The sequence below is a fragment of the Trichosurus vulpecula genome, chromosome 2 (assembly GCF_011100635.1).
Source record: "Trichosurus vulpecula isolate mTriVul1 chromosome 2, mTriVul1.pri, whole genome shotgun sequence".
NCBI lineage: Eukaryota > Metazoa > Chordata > Mammalia > Diprotodontia > Phalangeridae > Trichosurus > Trichosurus vulpecula.
In genome coordinates, this window is record NC_050574.1 from 16,847,500 (window position 1) to 16,856,816 (window position 9,317).

Consider the following 9,317-nt stretch of genomic DNA (forward strand, 5'->3'; position numbering starts at 1 on the left):
ATTTATTCTTTCAGAATAAATGAGTACATCCCCTGAATGGAGTACAGGAGAGTACAAGGACTCAGACGAATGCCAGTCCTTTTATTGACTCCCAATTTGAATCTCTCACTTGGCTCTTTATTGGCCAGATGCAACTCCTTGAACTGGCCATGTCATGTCCCCCTCAAACAGCTCATTAAGCATGTGTACAAGCTTCTAACCCCTCACCAATCAGAAGGCTGGCTCTGGTGGATCACAGCTGTGATTAGAACCAGTCACCTGACTTACATTCTGCTAAAGCTGGGGGCAGTACTTTTAATCCTGTGCAAACAAAACTCCTCCTTTCATTTCCCACAATTTCCTTCTCTTTTCTTTTATCCAAATTTTTGTTTCCACATCTTTAATACTCCCTTACTTTCTTTCTCATATGAATTCTTTCCATTAACCATCATCCCTTCCGGCCAGAAACGCTTCTGGCCAGAAACGCAGGTCTGCATCCTCTGGACTCTCACTAAATAAATTTTCCTTCATATCTGCATCTCAGTGTCAAGTGTGTTTCTAACACCTTCAGTTCATACCTGCCCCTCAGGGTTGCTGGCATCATGGATCAGTGGCTCAGACAGCCTTCCTTGATATCCACACCTGGAATTAGACTCAGAAAAACAGTCAGTTAACTGTTCCACTAGGTTTTTGAATAGTAAATTCCAATAATCAGTTTAAGATATGACTATAATTTCACATTGGCTAAGGAACATCTTTAAAGTGAGCCCTAAACAGCTTGCATGCATTTTTGTACTTCAGTTCATAAAATCAAATTTTCCTATTAAGATCATAAGTTACTGCTCTAGTAGATTTGCATATATTTCCCAAGCTTCTAATGAGATACACTTCAATAATTGAGCCATATTAATATGACAATATAAATATTCAAACACTGACTTTATCTTATGTTTTAGGTCATGGAATGAATTAAAATCAAAACAGACATTTAACTTTTTACATCAATGCAAAAGTATTCCACAAGTTATCTCCCTCTAAGAAATTTGCACTGAAATTCTTTCCCCCAAACTGAAGATGTCTCTGATTTAGTTCCAGCAATTAGTTACATCATTTGTATTAATACCCAATTACTCTTACATCATTTTGAAACATTTAAGGACTTTATTCCATATAGATACACAGTAATTTTAAATCCTTGCCTTAGTCTAGGGGATAATGATTCAACATTGTGTTTGTATCTTTATTTCTTTTTCCTTTTATCTAATTATCCCCATAATATTTAGGAAGAATGTTATCTTTCACATGACTATACAAGAGTACAATTTACCCAATTATTTGAAAACAGCAAGATTTCACATTTTTTGCATTAATCAAATATTCCATTCCCCCCACCCCATAAAACCTTCTAGGCCTTTGGATACTACAACTTCACTTCAAAAACTAACAAACTCTGACAGAGACTTTTCCTTTTGTCACTAACTACTTGTTTTGATTACAGAGACCTGTCAACAAAAGGAAAAGAAAACATCTCAGCCTTCCACATGCATCATGTCCTGTTTTCTCTTGAGTAACTAATGGCATCTCCCTGAGAGGGTGGGTTCTTTTGTATCAGATGGCAAGCCTCATCAGTCAAAACTTTACCAGGACCCACATCTCAAATTCTAATTTTAAAATATGTCCTAGGTCAGTTACTAGAGATCATTTGCAAATTTTCAGCTAATCAAGCTCCCCGTCTAGGAACTCCATATACAAAAGTTTACCAATTTGATACATTTCAATATGATTGGAAGCACTTTACACAGAGACTACAGCTCTGACAAAGCAAGTCCACCCAAGTCTGAGGGCCTCCTGCTTTTTAGCCTTCTGTGGCTTTGTAGCCTACGCTGCTTCCAGGATTTCCAGCCCCAGAGACCCAGGGTTATTACCTGAGGGGTCTTCTCTGTAGCTGCTGACCATCCCCCCTCCTTTCCTTTGGCCATGTGGGAAAAGGTAAAGCTCTCTCTTCTTATCTAGACTAAGGAGGGGAGGGGGAGTGCGGGAAGAGAGTGAGGAGACTGTAAGGATGCTGTTTCTAAAAGAAAATCTTTGGCACTCCCAACTTTTTAATCTGAAGGTGTCCCAAAGTCTCCTTGCATAGAATTTCCTGTTTCTCCACCCCCATCCTGGGTCATAAAATTTCCCTGTCTTCCTTAGCTTGTGCCATCACCTTTCCTCATCCTGTTCTGTCTCTTAACTGCCTACATAAGCATATCTTCCAGATTTAGTTTCCCTTACTGATGACACAGTGTAGTCATACAAATAGTCACACAAATCCTGACCGTCTTGCCCCATACCCATCAGGGTTATTTCTTCCTCCAAGATTAAGGGGGTATAGGTGCATATCCAACAATTAGTCCAATTAAGATGTGGCTGGCATTTTCCATCAAGTGCACATAAGAATTGAGTGCCTCTGATTCCCCCAAACTCAAGGGCATGAAACAGGGCAGAAAGCACTGAAAACAAATGCGTGATAGGTTACAGGTGAAGGATAAGGTCCTTATTATTAGAGTCAAATAAACTGGTGACCATGGGCCACTGATTGGTATTGGGGTCTTTTTTAGTCTAACTGGGTCCAGGAGCTGATCAGGGGTTGTGTCCTCTGTTGGACTGAGGTCAATCATGGCAGACTTCCCATGGGAGAGATATATCCAGGTATTACAGTAATTAAAGTGGGACTTTTTTTTTTTTTACTGTTTTCTCTTTTGGAGCACTTATTTAATCAGGAGCCCTTGATGAGTCTGGCCTTTGTCTCTTTGATTAAATCAGGGATTTTCGATGACCTCCTTGTGTCAAGGGAAAGCCTAGTTTACATGGGCTTGAGTCACATGTTTGTGATGCCAGATGCTTTTAGGTCATGTGGGTTTGAGTTGCATGCTGTGATGCCTTTGACCCTGAACAGGATATAAAAACTCAGAGGCTGGCACTTTTCCTTGAGGGCTTTCACTCAGTGGAAGTGTGTGACTCTGGGCAAGGTGTTGTAACTGCCCTGCTCCCCGGCTTTGCTAACCCAGACCCACTGGTTCTTCTCTGGTTACTGAATTGTGATTTGCTCTGTTTATATTGTCTCTGTTTGTAATTTGTTCATATTTGCTCTGAAATTCAGGGTGCTGGCTTTTCCTCCCAAATTAAGTGAATGACATTTGTATGTTGGGTTAAAGTAAGATTGTTAACCCCTTAAAGTTGCTTTCCTTAGAAAAGTAGATCAAAGAACTTGTGTTAGCAGCCCTCTTGTTGTTGGTCTTATGTGGGTCTTTCACCCCCACAACAGCTGCTAGCTGAATTGTTGCTACACCAGGTCATCCACTTGGCAATCCACTTGGCAACCTCGGCGGCAGCATGGATTGTCAGCAGGATCTGGAACAGCCCATTCCAGGGGGATTGGAGACTAAATATCTTCCTGACATTGTGGATCCATAGTAGTCTCCTGACTTGCATGCATGTACCATCTCTTCCAAAGGCAGAGTTTGCATCAAGATTGCCCCCTTCCAGACCTGTGAAAGAAAACTGAGGCTATTTTAACTATTTCTTGGCACAGTTTTTTCAAAAGGTTTTTAACTTCCTCATTTAGTCACTCAACTCCCCCGATGATGTAGTGATAAGGAATGTGTAGGCTCAGAGTTATCCCAAAACACTTGGAAAGTTGCTTAGTTATTTCTATAGTAAAGTATGGTGTTGGTCACAGTCAATAGTGTATGGCAGGCCAAACTTTGGTATTATGTCCGTGATCAGACATCTTGCTACAATGTTTGATGTTGGCACATGTCATTGGAAAAGCTTCAACCCAATTGCTCAATTGGTCTTGGCATACAGAAACATATCTGTAGCCCTGAATTAGTGATAATTCCATAAGGTTAATCTGTGAATGTTCAAACGATAGGGCTTCCTACTTCCTACACGCTTTGGTCACAGCTTTCTTTATTGAACAGTTAAACTGTTGACAAGAGAGGCAAGTTGAGACCACCTGATGGGCCTCTGCACAAATACCAGGGGCAAACTGACTGCAGTACAAGGGGCTTGGTTCTTAAATTGGGATCAGTTCAAGCAGAAATAACAAGCAGCTTATAGAATAGGTATCATGTCCACAAAACATACAGAACATTTTTTAAAAAAGCAAAATTACAATAGAGTGACTAAAGAGATGCAATACAGCTGTAGCTTTAGGGGTGTCAAGTCCTTTGACAGCGTCCATGATCTTCTGGTGTCTATGGATGGATCAGGGTAGGTTTGTGGAGGTAATTCCTTGACCATCTCCAGCTTCCAGGTCACTTATAGAGATTATCTAGTAATATTGCTAAAGCCTGCTAGTGATGATACTTACTAGAATTTAGTAACACCCAACAAAATCTAATTACATTGGCTTCTAGTAATTAGTTCATAGGATGAAAACCGATTCAGTCCTTATGCAGATGCCCCTATAAAACACAGAGTCAGGAAGAATATCAAAGTAGGTTACTCAGTAAGGCACTTTTAAAGTTCCATCCTATTATAGCAATTCAGAAGAGCTGAGGTATTGCAACAACAACATTAATTATATTTTTAAAAATTACCTGACAGGGTTAGGGAAATTTGCTATGAAAGGAAGAAACATGGCTGTACCGGTATCAAGACTGTTCCTCTAGGCCTAAGCCCAAGGGCACAGAATGACTTAGCATGGGTATAAAGCATCCTTAGTTCTGTTAGATTTCAGGTAAGAGTAATAGGTAACTTTTTGAAAAAGCCAATCATATAGTAATGTTGTACCAGTAGCCCTGAGTTTATGGAGAAGATCTCTCCCAAGAAGTGGGTATGGGCACTCAGGCATGACAAGGAAAGAATGGGTTACTGTTCCTTTGCCAAGGTTGACCACCGTATCGGTGGTCCAAGGGAAAAATGCAGCTTGTCCAGTAGTGCCCTGAACAGATGTAGATCGGGCTGATAAGGGGCCTAATGGGGCCTTGAGCACAGAATGGGCAGCCCCTGAATCGATCAGAAAGTTAACTGGATGTCCCCCAACTAAAAGCTGAACCCGGGGTTCCCTAGAACCAGTGGGGGTGGAACCCGGGCACCCCTACACTTGATCAGTCATGACCAGCACCGAGGGAGGGTGAACCTTCCTTCAGGGACACTCGTTTTTCCAGTGGCCAATATCCTTACAATAAGCACACTGGTCCTTTCTTTGGCGGCCGCCAGGAGGGGGCCGATTTCCCTTTTCCCCCTTCCCGTCCAGCGACTGGAGGGCTGCAACCACAATTTTAGCACACTGCTTACTAGTCACATCTGCAGGGGTGTCCCTATTGCAAAAAACCTTCAGAGCTATTTCCACTAACTGAGATATGACCATTCCTTCAAAACCCTCCTGTTTCTGGAGTTTTTCTGGATGTCTGGGGCTGATTGGGTGGCAAATGCCACATTAATAGCCCTCCTGTTTTCCGGGGCCTCCGGGTCAATGGGACTGTAGGTCTGGTAAGCCTCATATAACCTTTCCAAGAAAGCTCCAAGAGCCTCGTTGGGTCCTTGCCTAATTTCAGAGATTTTAGTAAGGTTTTTTGGCTTCCTGGCAGCTGATTTCATGCCCTGAAGTAGATACTTATGGTAATTGCTAAGGGAGTTGAGGTCCCACCTACTGGCCGGGTCCCAGTTGGGGCAAGTAGAGGGAAAAGCTTCCTCGACCTCATCCTGGTGGTCCTTGGGGCAACCCCCAGTGGCTCCCAGCATGGCCCTTTTCGCCTCTCGTTTTATCCTATCTCTCTCTTCTGTTGTAAACAAGGCAGTAAGAAGTTGCTGACAATCGTCCCAGGTGGGGCGATGAGTCTGAAAAACAGACTTGAGCAGGCTAATAAGGGCCTGGGGTTTTTCAGAGAAGGGTGGGTTCTGAGTTTTCCAATTGTAAATGTCACTTGATGAAAAAGGGACATATATCAAGGAATAAGTCCCTTCTGGCCTGAGAGTCTGTCTGAGAGGCAGAATGGGGGTTGAATCTGGGAGTATGGTAGGGGGATTGGTAAAAGAAGTGGCCAGGGCATAGGGAACCCCTCCCTGGGTGCAGGATGGAGATAGAGTGGGGAGCGGGTCCGGAGTTGAGGTGTCAGAGAACCTGGAGAACTTCACATTATCGGGAAGGGGAGGGTAGAGTCCCTTTCTCGGGGATCGGTTGGGACCTATGGGAGATGAATGGGAAAGGAGATAGGGTGGCAGGTTGGAGGGGGAATCTTTCGCTGGGATTTGGGAAATAGGAGGAAGATCAGAGGTACAAGCTAAGGGAGGCTCCATATCTTCCGGAGGTGCCTGGAAAATGGGAGCCTCAGGATGTTTCTGGACCCCTTTTGGAATTAGGGGTCGAGCAACCAATATTCTAATACCATTTTGAAAAGTACAGGTTTTCAACCAAGGAGGGGGATATGTGACTAGTTGCAACCATATATCAATATAAGGATACTGATCCGGGTGTCCTGGATCCCCTGTTATTACTTGGTGTACCGCCCCCACAACCCCTTTATCTAATGTTCCCTCTGGGGGCTATCCTACACTGAAGTTTGGTCACTCAAGCCTACATAAAGTTGACAGTTTTCTCTTGGTGACTTTAACACCGTATCCTGAATGAACAAATGTATCAAAATGGAATAACATACAATCTAATGGAGTCTGGGGTTTAGAGGCTGATTTTCCCATTCTTATTCACTAAGACAAACAACAGGAAGACTGGAAGCAGATGGACAGAGATAAATGCCAGATTCCGTATTTACAGGTAAACAGAAGTTATCAGCCTAACTGAGAGGAGGTGTTTCAGCAAGAGTGAGCTCCTGCAGTGATTCTACAATTTCAGGAGTTCTTTCTCTCACTCTTTCTTTCTCTCACCCTCCTTCCCAAAATCACACTAACCAGTTTCCAAACTTTCAATGATTTAAACCCAGAATTTGCCAAAATTTTAATTTTATTTCCACTGTAGTTCCATGTTGACCAAACGGGAGCCACAAGGAAAGGAGTCTGTTTCCCTAGTGGCGGCCTGATATCTCTGGCTGCCTATGTTTCAGATTTTTTTTAACAGAACATAGACATTTCACAATTTTGACATAGACACACGAACAGAGACGAACTCAAAATGTAACAAAAAAAAAAAAACACAGTGTGGATCAAATTAAAGGCTAAACAGGTCCCCTCAGAGGAAAGAAAAGTGAACCAAATTTCCTCCTTAGGGTTAGGACCCTCAATCTCCCCACACCCCAACACAAAACAGAAAACCAGATGGCATGAGTTGATTGAAGGCTAAACAGGTCCCCTCAGAGGAAAGAAAAGTGAACCAGGTTTCCTCCTTAGGGATAGGACCCCCAATCTCCCCACACCCCAGCAGGAAGAGGCTGATGTCTCAGCTCTTCCAACTCTGCCCACCTTCCCCTCGTCAGGGGTGTCGTGGTAACAGAGACCAGAGTGGCTAGCCCAGACCAGAAAAACTTACCTCTAGAGGTCTGAAAACCAGAATTCTCCATAGGCCTAAAAGGGACAGGTCAGCAAAGAACCCATTCTCCGAGACCGTCACCCCACATCAGAGTCCTAGGAAAAGAAATCCCCAGGAGCCGGCCCTCTGAAGTGAGAGAAGGTGGGTCGGGGGCAGAGACTCCCTGTTGAGGTCCAAAATTCTGTGTGTGTCTCCAGGGTGGTAACACGTAATACCACCTCATCTCGCTGGGGCCTCCAAAATGTTGTACCAGAAGCGAGTGAGACAAGCCACAGAGTATACGTTTTAAATGGAGAATTTATTAGCTGGCAGCCATCGGGGTACTACAACCACAAATCAATGGCCCCGTGTTGGGGTGATGACTTGACTTATATAGGATATGTGGGGGTACAGTGGTTAATTATCTCCTGGAACCTACAGGCCAGGTCACAGGGTGGGGGGAACAGGAACAAAGGTCCTGGCTGATCAAAAGATTCAGTCAGGTTATTTGTGGGATTAAGTGGGATAATCTCATTGACATTCCTTGGTGGAGTCACGGAGCCCCAGGGATATCTGTTAGACAGAAAGGGTCTGCCAGGTTATCCTGGGATGGTCCTATCTATCTACATTCCTTGGAGGAGTCGCAGGGCCCCAGGGATATCTGCTAAATGCCGAAGAGATCTGAGTCCATTCTTTCTGGGGGTGCTTGTCAGTAGCTAGGGGTTTCTCAGGGGTTCCTAATTTTCCCAGTATTACAGTAAAGTTCCAGGGCATCATAGCCGGACTCATGATTAACAAGGTGGGAAACATTCCTGTTCAAAAAGAAAATAACACAATGTGGAAACTGAGTCAAGAAGATCTTGCCTTTGCCTATGCCAGGTCATCCCCTCAACTTTCTCAGATGCAGACATCTACCTGTAGCAGTTCTGGGATCACACTCCTTTTGATCAGCTCATGTCATTTTTCTTGAATTGTGGGTTACTGACTTGATAATTCAGACATTTATATCTGATTCCAAAACTCAGAACAATAAAAAATTATGGTCTCAAGAGATTTTACCTCAGATACCAAGTTTCACTAATCATTGCTTAGGAGTAAATTTAGTTATAATTATTTCTGTCATGTTGTTGCAATAAAAAGTTTACCCAGCCTTTCAAAAAAAAATTCACTCAACATTCTTTTCTTCTTTTTCTGTCTTTTCTTTTTCTTCTCAAATTTAACTCATCCTGGTGTAAAAACCAATCATTAGAAATTAAGAAAATAACTACATTCTGGAATTCCACATAGATAGGGAATGCATGATCATTCACCCAAAACCAAGAAAAACACTGGTTACTTTTAGGTATAATTTCATAATTTTCATATTCACAAATCATCATAAAATCACTTCTATATTGTAAGCAAACCTGTAAGTTCCCTCCTCCCCTTTGCCAGGGGGTATTTGTGATGGAAGAGGGGATCCCATTTTTTCAGTAAACCAATTCATTGTTTTGGAATTTCACAATATTTAGTAAGTTCTTTCGAAGGGCTGATAAGATTTTACGACCTTGACCAAACAGATGGTCTAAGGAATCTGACAAGTTTATAAATAAGGAGATTTTACAAGGTCTCTCTCTCTCTCTCTCTCTCCCGTGTAATAATTGTTATTCTTCCCTTTAAAAATACTCAATTAACTACTTTATAAGTTCTAACATTATGACAGTAGCCTCTAATAACTTCATAATTTCACAGCAGTCATCTCAAAAGAGTAGTTAAGTTCTCCAATGATACAATTGTATCATTCTCTTAACAGTGTTTCTTATGCAATGGTTTTCCAACATTCACAATATAATAGAATTTAGAAACATAATAACATGCACAATATTACGGACTTAAAACATGAAACAAA